This window comes from Lemur catta, chromosome 1 (assembly GCF_020740605.2).
Source record: "Lemur catta isolate mLemCat1 chromosome 1, mLemCat1.pri, whole genome shotgun sequence".
In the NCBI taxonomy this organism is placed as follows: Eukaryota; Metazoa; Chordata; class Mammalia; order Primates; family Lemuridae; genus Lemur; species Lemur catta.
In genome coordinates, this window is record NC_059128.1 from 230640951 (window position 1) to 230649174 (window position 8224).

Here is an 8224-nt window from a genome sequence, read left to right on the forward strand (position 1 = left end):
AACTCAATATCTCTGTTCAAAACTGTTGAAATTAGAGTTTTGCTTTCCCCATTCAACAAACAATGGATGATTTTGCCCATTGTATCTTAGTTATCACTAAGCTGTTGGACCTCAGTTCCTCACTAGGTGGGTATCCTCCTAGGGCTGCCTGACTGACAGTTGGCACCTGGCTTCCCCCAGAGTGAGTAATACAAGAGCGTGAGCAGAAGCCATACTTTTTTTTAATGACTTAGCCTCAGATTGACATTACTTCTGCCATATTTTATTGGTCACATGGAGCAGCCATTGCACCCGCATGGTACAATGTGGGAGGGGACTACACAAGGATATGAATACTGGGAAGGTGTAGGCATCATTGTACCTTCTCGGAGACTGCCTATCACACTGCTTGGAGAAAATGCTGAGGTTCATTGACTACCAAGGCAGGGTAGTTGGTAAGGTTATGTTTTACTAGTCTCCGAAGGGATTATTTTCCTAAATGAGGGTTAGAAATCACTGTACTTTACAATTGTTCAGAATATAAAAATAGAGAGTGGGCCTAAAAATTGATGGGTTTTTTGTGGGCTTGGGGGGCGGGTACTAATCTGTCTCTCAGATTGATGTTTTTCTAGCCAAGTGATCTGAATATTTATGAGAAGTTAGATACTGTAGTCACAAGTAGGAACAGTAAAACTATGGGAATTTTTCAGGAAATATTTTCTATTGCAGAGGGTCCTGAATTGGACTTCCTTTGCAAGGCTGAACTACAGGAACTTAGTCCTAGTTTATGATACAGCCAAGTAACATCCATATGGAAAAAAGGGCTTGAGTCAGATTTTTAAGTGTAGGGGTAATTAACTTGGTAGAACATTGAGGAGTGTGAAGTCAGGGAACAATCTGTTACTGGGGCAGGAATTCAACACTTTCAATTCTCCAAAATTTAAAACACTTGATTTCCTGAGTAAAAATTATTTATCAAGAATCAGTGTGGCTCATTGCCTGTAATCTTGGCACTCTGGGAGGCTGAGGTGGGAGGATTGCTTGAGGCCAGGAGTTCAAGACCAGTCTGAGCAGAAGTGAGACCCCTGTCTCTACTAAAAATAAAAAAATTAGCTGGACATGGTAGCATGCACCTGTAGTCCCAGCTACAGGGGAGGCTGAGGCAGAAGGATCGCTTGAGCCCAGGAGTTGGAGGTTGCAGTGAGCTATGATGATGCCACTGCACTCTAGCCCAGGCAACAGAGAACCTGTTTCCAAAGGGGGAAAAGGGTGATAAGGACAAAGAATGGTATGAAACTGCTTTGAAGGTGCTATAACAAAGCCCTCATCTTATTAAGAGCACTGGGTTTTGCTTATAGATATTATTTTGTGTATTCATATTTCACCTTTATAACCAATTATACATACAATGCCTGGTAGTTTTATTACACTTTAGGGTAGGAGTAGAATTGCTAGTAACAAATAGAATTTAAGATTGCTCAAATCTTTATAGAGGACTTTTGATATTACCAAATGGTTTATCAAAGTGAGCTGACTTAGATGAGTTCAAGTTTGGTCAAAGAAACAAAGAAAAAACTTAGATATACTGTTAAAAACTACAGCCATTTAACATGTGCTTTAATTTATACTACTTAGATACTTTATAAGCTCAAATGTCTTGAGGACAGTAAGTAAAACATTAAAACAGATGAAATTAAGCTATGTGACAAATTAGTTTCAGTAAATCAGAAATAATCTAATTCAAAGTTCACAAACTCCAAAATATTCCATCCAATAAAGTATATTCCTAAATGTTGGATTCAAGCTTTCATCACAAATTAATATAAAAAGGTGATAATTCTTCAATATTTAAACTATTTGCTTTGTAAGTAGCAACTGCTTCATTTAACTTCCTGCTCTCATTTCTGGACCAGCCCCTGTCTCAAAAAAAAAAAAAAAACCGACAAAACAACAGACTAACTCAACTCTGATGGAGATCATAGCAGACAAATGAGGAGTGACTTTCCACACATTTTGACCTTTTGCATCAGGATCCAAAGAGTAAATTCATCGTTCTGATCAACAGAAAAATTCTTCCCCATATGATTGACACTATGAATGAGCTATTAGAGACTTAAATCAATTCATTTATTTTACACATAAGCAAATCTATGTGACCTTTGTGTACACTTACCTTGCTCACGCTTTGTCTTATTTACTTTGTTATAGTTAAAGCACTATTAACTCCTGTAAGAGTATCTTCCACAACTACTCAGTACCTACTGGCTTCCCCTTTTCTGGCCAAACCTTCCTCTTTTTCTACATAAAATTGTCTAGTGTCTCTTCACAGCAAATGGAAATTCAGCCTATAACATGTACCCTGGGACAAATTTAGAGCATGGTTTCTGGATTATCACCAATTATCAAAGTTTAAAAAAAAAAAGTGCTCCTTGTAACTTTTGAAGCATAGTACACTGGCTTGCATGAAATTTGGAAATGGAGTGTACTCACAAGGGAGCAAGCACTGACAATGAAAAGGATGGGTATGGCTGCGCCCTCCTGAAGCCTAACAATCTGGCAAGAAACAAATGTTATATTTGTTCAATTGCCATGAGGAAATACGTTGGGGTGGGAGACATAATTTTGCAGAATTTTGGAGAAAACTCATTTAAATTAATTTTGAGTTTTCTTAATACAAGCAAAATAAATAATTGTTCCATATGGTTCTTTTCACATAGGAAAGTGATTAGTAAAAACTGAGTTTATTACGAAGTATGAGCTTGCTTTGGAATTTACATATGAGAACATAATTAATGGAAGAGAAAAAAGTGTAATATACCATATTCATGATACAAAGTGTATAAATTGTCTATGAAAGTATCTGTAGAACAGTGAAGTTTAACAAAATTCTAACAGGCATACCTGCAAGGAAAGTTAAAATTGAACTGCTGACATAAGGGGATAAATGTGTTTAGAGAATCAGGTATCTCCACTGAGGCATAATAAAGCAATAGGAAAAAAGACAATGGGTGTGAGTTAACTGGCTAGCAATTGGGAAAATAATCTAGGACCAAAGTAATTGACCAAAAAAGGAAAAACTGTGGGGGGCGGGGGGTGGAAAGAATAATTGAACATGTAATTTGCAAAGTTCTGAAGCTGGACAACAAGTAATAAGAATCAAAATTTTAAAAATATGTTTGGGTTTAGGCTAGGTGTGGTGGCTCATGCCTATAATCCCAGCACTTTGGAAGGCCAAAGCGAGAGGATCGCTTGAGGCTGAGAATTTGAGACCAGCTTGGTCAAGTATGGTGTCATACACCTGTAGTCCCAGCTACTCAGGAGGGTGAGGCTGGAGAATTTCTTGAGCCAGGAGTTTTAGGCTGCAGTGAGCTGTGATGGTACACTGCACTCCAGCCCAGCCTGGGCAACACAGTGAGACCATATCTCTTAAAAAAAAAAAAAAAAGTCAGATTTAGCAAAATTGCAAATGTGTGCATTAAGAAGCACTGGGAAAGTTTGCATTAAGAACTTAAACTTAGTATTTAAAGAGCTCATATTCTAAGAAAAACATTGAAATCTTTTGATAATGAAAAGAACTCACAAAGGAAATAATGGCAAAGGGGATTCTAATAAATAGCTTACAAAAATATGTTTTTACTTTTGACTAATGATGAGAGTTTGGAAATATTTTATCCTGTCAGGCCTAACCCAACTGCCTTTCATTGCATTCATTCATTACAATAACATTATTGAGTTTACCATGTATTAGACATGGCAATTGATGCTACCATACAGCACAGTGCCTATAGTTAATATTGTATACTTCAAAATTTGCTAAGAGGGTAAATCTTATGTAAGTGTTCTTATAACAAAATAATAAAGAGGTTGGGAGGAAACTTTTGTAAGTGATAGATGATGGTTATGACATTGTAGTAATGATTTCATGGATGTATACTTATCTCCAAGCTCTTCAAGTTGTATACATTAAATATATACAGCTTTTTATATGTCAATTATTATACCTCAAGTGCTTTTAAAAAAAAATTCAAAATAGATCATATCCTGGGCCATGAAATAAGTCACAATACATTTAAGAAGCTTGATACCATATCTGGAAAATCCCTAAATATTTGGAAATTAAACACTTCTAAATAACTTGTCTAAAGAGAAATTGCAAGAGAAATGAGAAAATATGTTGAACTGAAGGAAAATGAAAACAATATACCAAAAGCTTCAGAATGCAGCTAAAGAAGTGCTTAAAGGATAATTTACAGTATTAAATGCATATGTGAGAAAAGAAGAAAGATTTTGAATCTTTCCATCCTAAAACTAGAGAAGAGGTTTAGGTTTAAACAGTTAAACCTAAGGTATGCCAAAGGAAGGAAATGATAGAGTAGAAACCAATAAAATTGAAAACAAAGCAGAAAAAAAAATGGAAGCCACTTTGAAAAAATAAAATTGATAAACCTCTAGCCAGACTGACCAAAAAACAGAGAAGACACAAATTACTGATATCAGTAATGAAAGGGGACATCACTACAGAATTTACTGACAATAAATATAAACTCATTCAATAAATTCAGTAACAGATGGACAATTTTTTTTGAAAGACAAATTACTAAGGTCACTCAAGAAAATCTAACAGTTCTGCAAAAGGTTAAACAGTCACGGTATAACTCAGCATATATACACTCGTACATATACGCACCAGAGAAATGAAAACGTCCACATAATAACTTGGACATGATTGTTCATAGCAGCATCGTCCATAATAGCCAAAGCGTAGAAACAACCCAATTGTCCATCAGCTGATGAATAGATGAATAAAATGTACTATATCCACAAAAAGGAATATTCTTCAGCTGTAATAAGTGAATTGTATGTTATGTGAATTATATATCAATAAAGCTGTTTTCAAAAAACAAAGGATATAGGAAACCTGAATAGTCATATATAGGAAGGAAATTGAATTTTTAATTAAAATCCTTCCCACAAAGAAAATTCTAGTTCCAGATGGCTGCTTTTGTGAATTCCATCAAATATTTAAGAAAAAATAATGCCAATTTTACTCTCTTCAAGAAAATAGAGAGGGGGAAGAAGAGGGAAAAAAATTTTCAAAAGAAAAAAATAGAAAAGAATATTGCTCAACTCATGTTATGATAACAGCATTATACTGATAGCAAAGTTAAAAACATTACAAGGAAACTACAGACTAATATACCTCATGAATGAAGACCAGGAAAATCCATAAGGAAATATTAGCAATCAAATCCAGTAATATATTAGAAGGATATACCATGATAAATAGGATTAGTTCCAGGAGTGAAACATTGATTTAACAATTAAAAATAAATTTGTGTAATTCATCATATTAATAACCTTAAAAGGAGATGTAGAAAAAAAAAAGTATTTGACAATTCAACAACCCATTCATGATAAAAACTTTGAGCAATATAGGAATAAAAAGGAACTTACATAGTCTGAAAAAGTTATCTATATAAGCCTATAGCTACCATCATAATGGTGAAAAACTGAATGCTTTACTCCTAATATTAGGAAGAAGACAAGGATGGCTGTTTCACCACTTCTGTACAATATTGCAGTAGATGCCCCTTCCAATCCAATAAGACAAGAAAAAGAAAGAAGCATGCAGATTGGAAAGAAAGAAGTAAAATGGTCTTTATTTGCAGATGACATGATTCAGTAGAAAACACTGACTTTTTTTAAAAAAAAAAGCTAGAATTAATAAGTGAGTGTAGCTAAGGTCACAAAATACAAACATTGTATTCATAGCAATAAAAATTAGAAATTGAAATATTTTAAATATTTTTAAAATTATTATTTATTTATTTATTTGGACAGAGTCTTGCTCTGTTGCCTGGGCTAGAGTGCCATGGTATAAGCCTAGCTCATAGCAACCTCAAACTCCTGGGCTCAAGCAATCCTTCTGCCTCAGCCTCCTGAGTAGCTGGGACTACAGGCATGTGCCACCATGCCCAGCTAATTTTTTTTCTATATATTTTTAGCTGTTCAGATCATTTCTTTCTATTTTTAGTAGAGATGGGGTCTTGCTCTTGCTCAGGCTGGTCTCAAACTCCTGACCTTGAGCGATTCTCCCGCCTCGGCCTCCCAGAGTGCTAGGATTACAGGCATGAGCCACAGCGCCTGGCCTAAAATTATTATTTTTAAAAATAGTATTTATATAATAGCATAAAATATGAAATATTTAGAAATACATTTAATGAAATATATGTAAGACATGTATGCAAAAAGCTATAAAACACTGCTGAGAGAAATTTTTAAAGACCCAAATAAATGAAGAAAGATAACAAGAGAACCAATATTAAGTTGTCACTTGTGCCCAAATTGAATTGAATTACAGATTCCAGTCAAAATTTTGGAACGCTTTCTCTTTCTTTTTAATTTGACAAGCTTAAGTCTATATGGAAATGCAAAGGACCTAAAATAGTTAATACAATTTCTAAAAGCAGAAAATTGGAGGACTTACATGATTTATAAAGCTGTGTAAAGACTGTGGTGTTGGTGTCAAAGGAGATGAACATATCAATGGAATAGAATAGAGTCCAGAAATACATCTCCACATATATGGTCACTTGTAATGTACAAGTGGAGGAAAAATAGTTTTTCCAACAATTACTGCTGGAAAAATTGGATTTCTCAGTACAAAAGTATGAACTTTGATCCATACCTCAACAATATACAAAATTTAGTTTAAAATGCAGAATAGATATAAATGTAAAACAAAAAAAATCTAAAAGAAGGTATAGGAGAAAAATCTTTGTGACCTTGTGTTAGTCAAAGATTTCTTAGATATTACACTATAAGCAGGAATGATCCATAGAAGAAATAATTGGTTAGTTGGACTTAAGAACTTTGTGAAAGACATTCTTAAGAAAATGAAAAGACAAACCAGGAAATGGGAAAAAATATTTGCATAGCACATATCTGATAAAGAATTTGTAATCAGAATATATAATCAACCCATTAAACTCAATAAACAACAAATAGTCCAATAAAAATGGGCAAAAGATTTGAACAACACTTCACCAAAGATGTACAAATAGCCAATAAGATGTGTAGCATCATTAGTCAATAGGGAAATGCAAATTAAAATTACAGTGAAATACTACTATGTATCTATTAGAATGACTAAAATTTAAAAAGACTGACTATGTCAAGTGCTGGCAAGGATATGGAACATTCAAACTCATACACTACTGGTGGGAACATAATATGGTACTACAATTTTGCAAAGCAGTTTGGCAGTTTTTTAAAAGGGTAAAGACAAACATCTTATATGACCCAATCATTTTACTAGATATTTACCAAAATATTACCCAAAGAAAATGAAAGCAAATGTCTATACAAAGATTCGTACATGAATGTTCAAGGCATCTTTACTTAAAAACTGGAATCGATCCCACTGCTCACCAACAGATGAATATGTATGATATAGCCAGACAACAGAATACTACTCAGCAAATAAAGCTAATGAATGATTGATACACACAACCACGTGGATGAATCTTTATTTTATTTTTTAAATTTTTACATTTAAAAAATATGTAACACTTCATGAATTCGTGTGTCATCCTTGTACAAGGGCCATGCTAATCTTCTCTGTATTGTTCCAATTTTAGTATATGTGCTGCTGTAGCACTGAACTTTTTAAAAAATTAAAAAATAGGATGGACAAAACATATATTGAATGATTTCATTTATACAAAATTCTAGAAAATGAAAACTAATGTATAGTAACAGAAAGCACATTAGTGATTGCCTGAGGAACAGAATGAGGGCGGGAGGAAGGAATTAATTAGCATGAGGAAATTTGGGAGGCAAGATGGATATATTCATTTTTTATTGTGCAGATGGTTTCACAAGTGAATACATGTGTCAAAACGTATTGCTTTACACATTTTAAATATTTGTTTATTGCAGGTCAGTCATACCTCCATAAAGCTATAGGCATATCTCATTTTATTGCACTTCACTTTATTGAGCTTCACAGATGGTGCACCTTTTACAAATTGAAAATTTGTGTCAACACTGCACCAAACAAGTCTATCAGCACCATTTTTTGAACAGCATATGCTCACTTTGTTTCTTTGTGTCACATTTTGGTAATTCTTGCTATATTCAAACTTTTAAATAATATATCAGTTATGGTGATCTGTGATCAGTGATCTTTGATGTTATAATTGTAATTGTCTTAGGGCACCACAAACTGTTTCCCATATAAAAT

The 8224-nt window shown here is 33.9% G+C and overlaps 1 non-coding gene across 1 annotated transcript; it reads right to left on the reverse strand.

Moving 5' to 3' along the window:
* Positions 1-7536: 7536 nt before the first annotated feature.
* On the reverse strand, positions 7537-7639 carry LOC123631075. Its single transcript, XR_006732952.1, has one exon. It is a non-coding gene; the product is annotated as a U6 spliceosomal RNA (small nuclear RNA).
* Between the last annotated feature and the right edge of the window lie 585 nt (positions 7640-8224).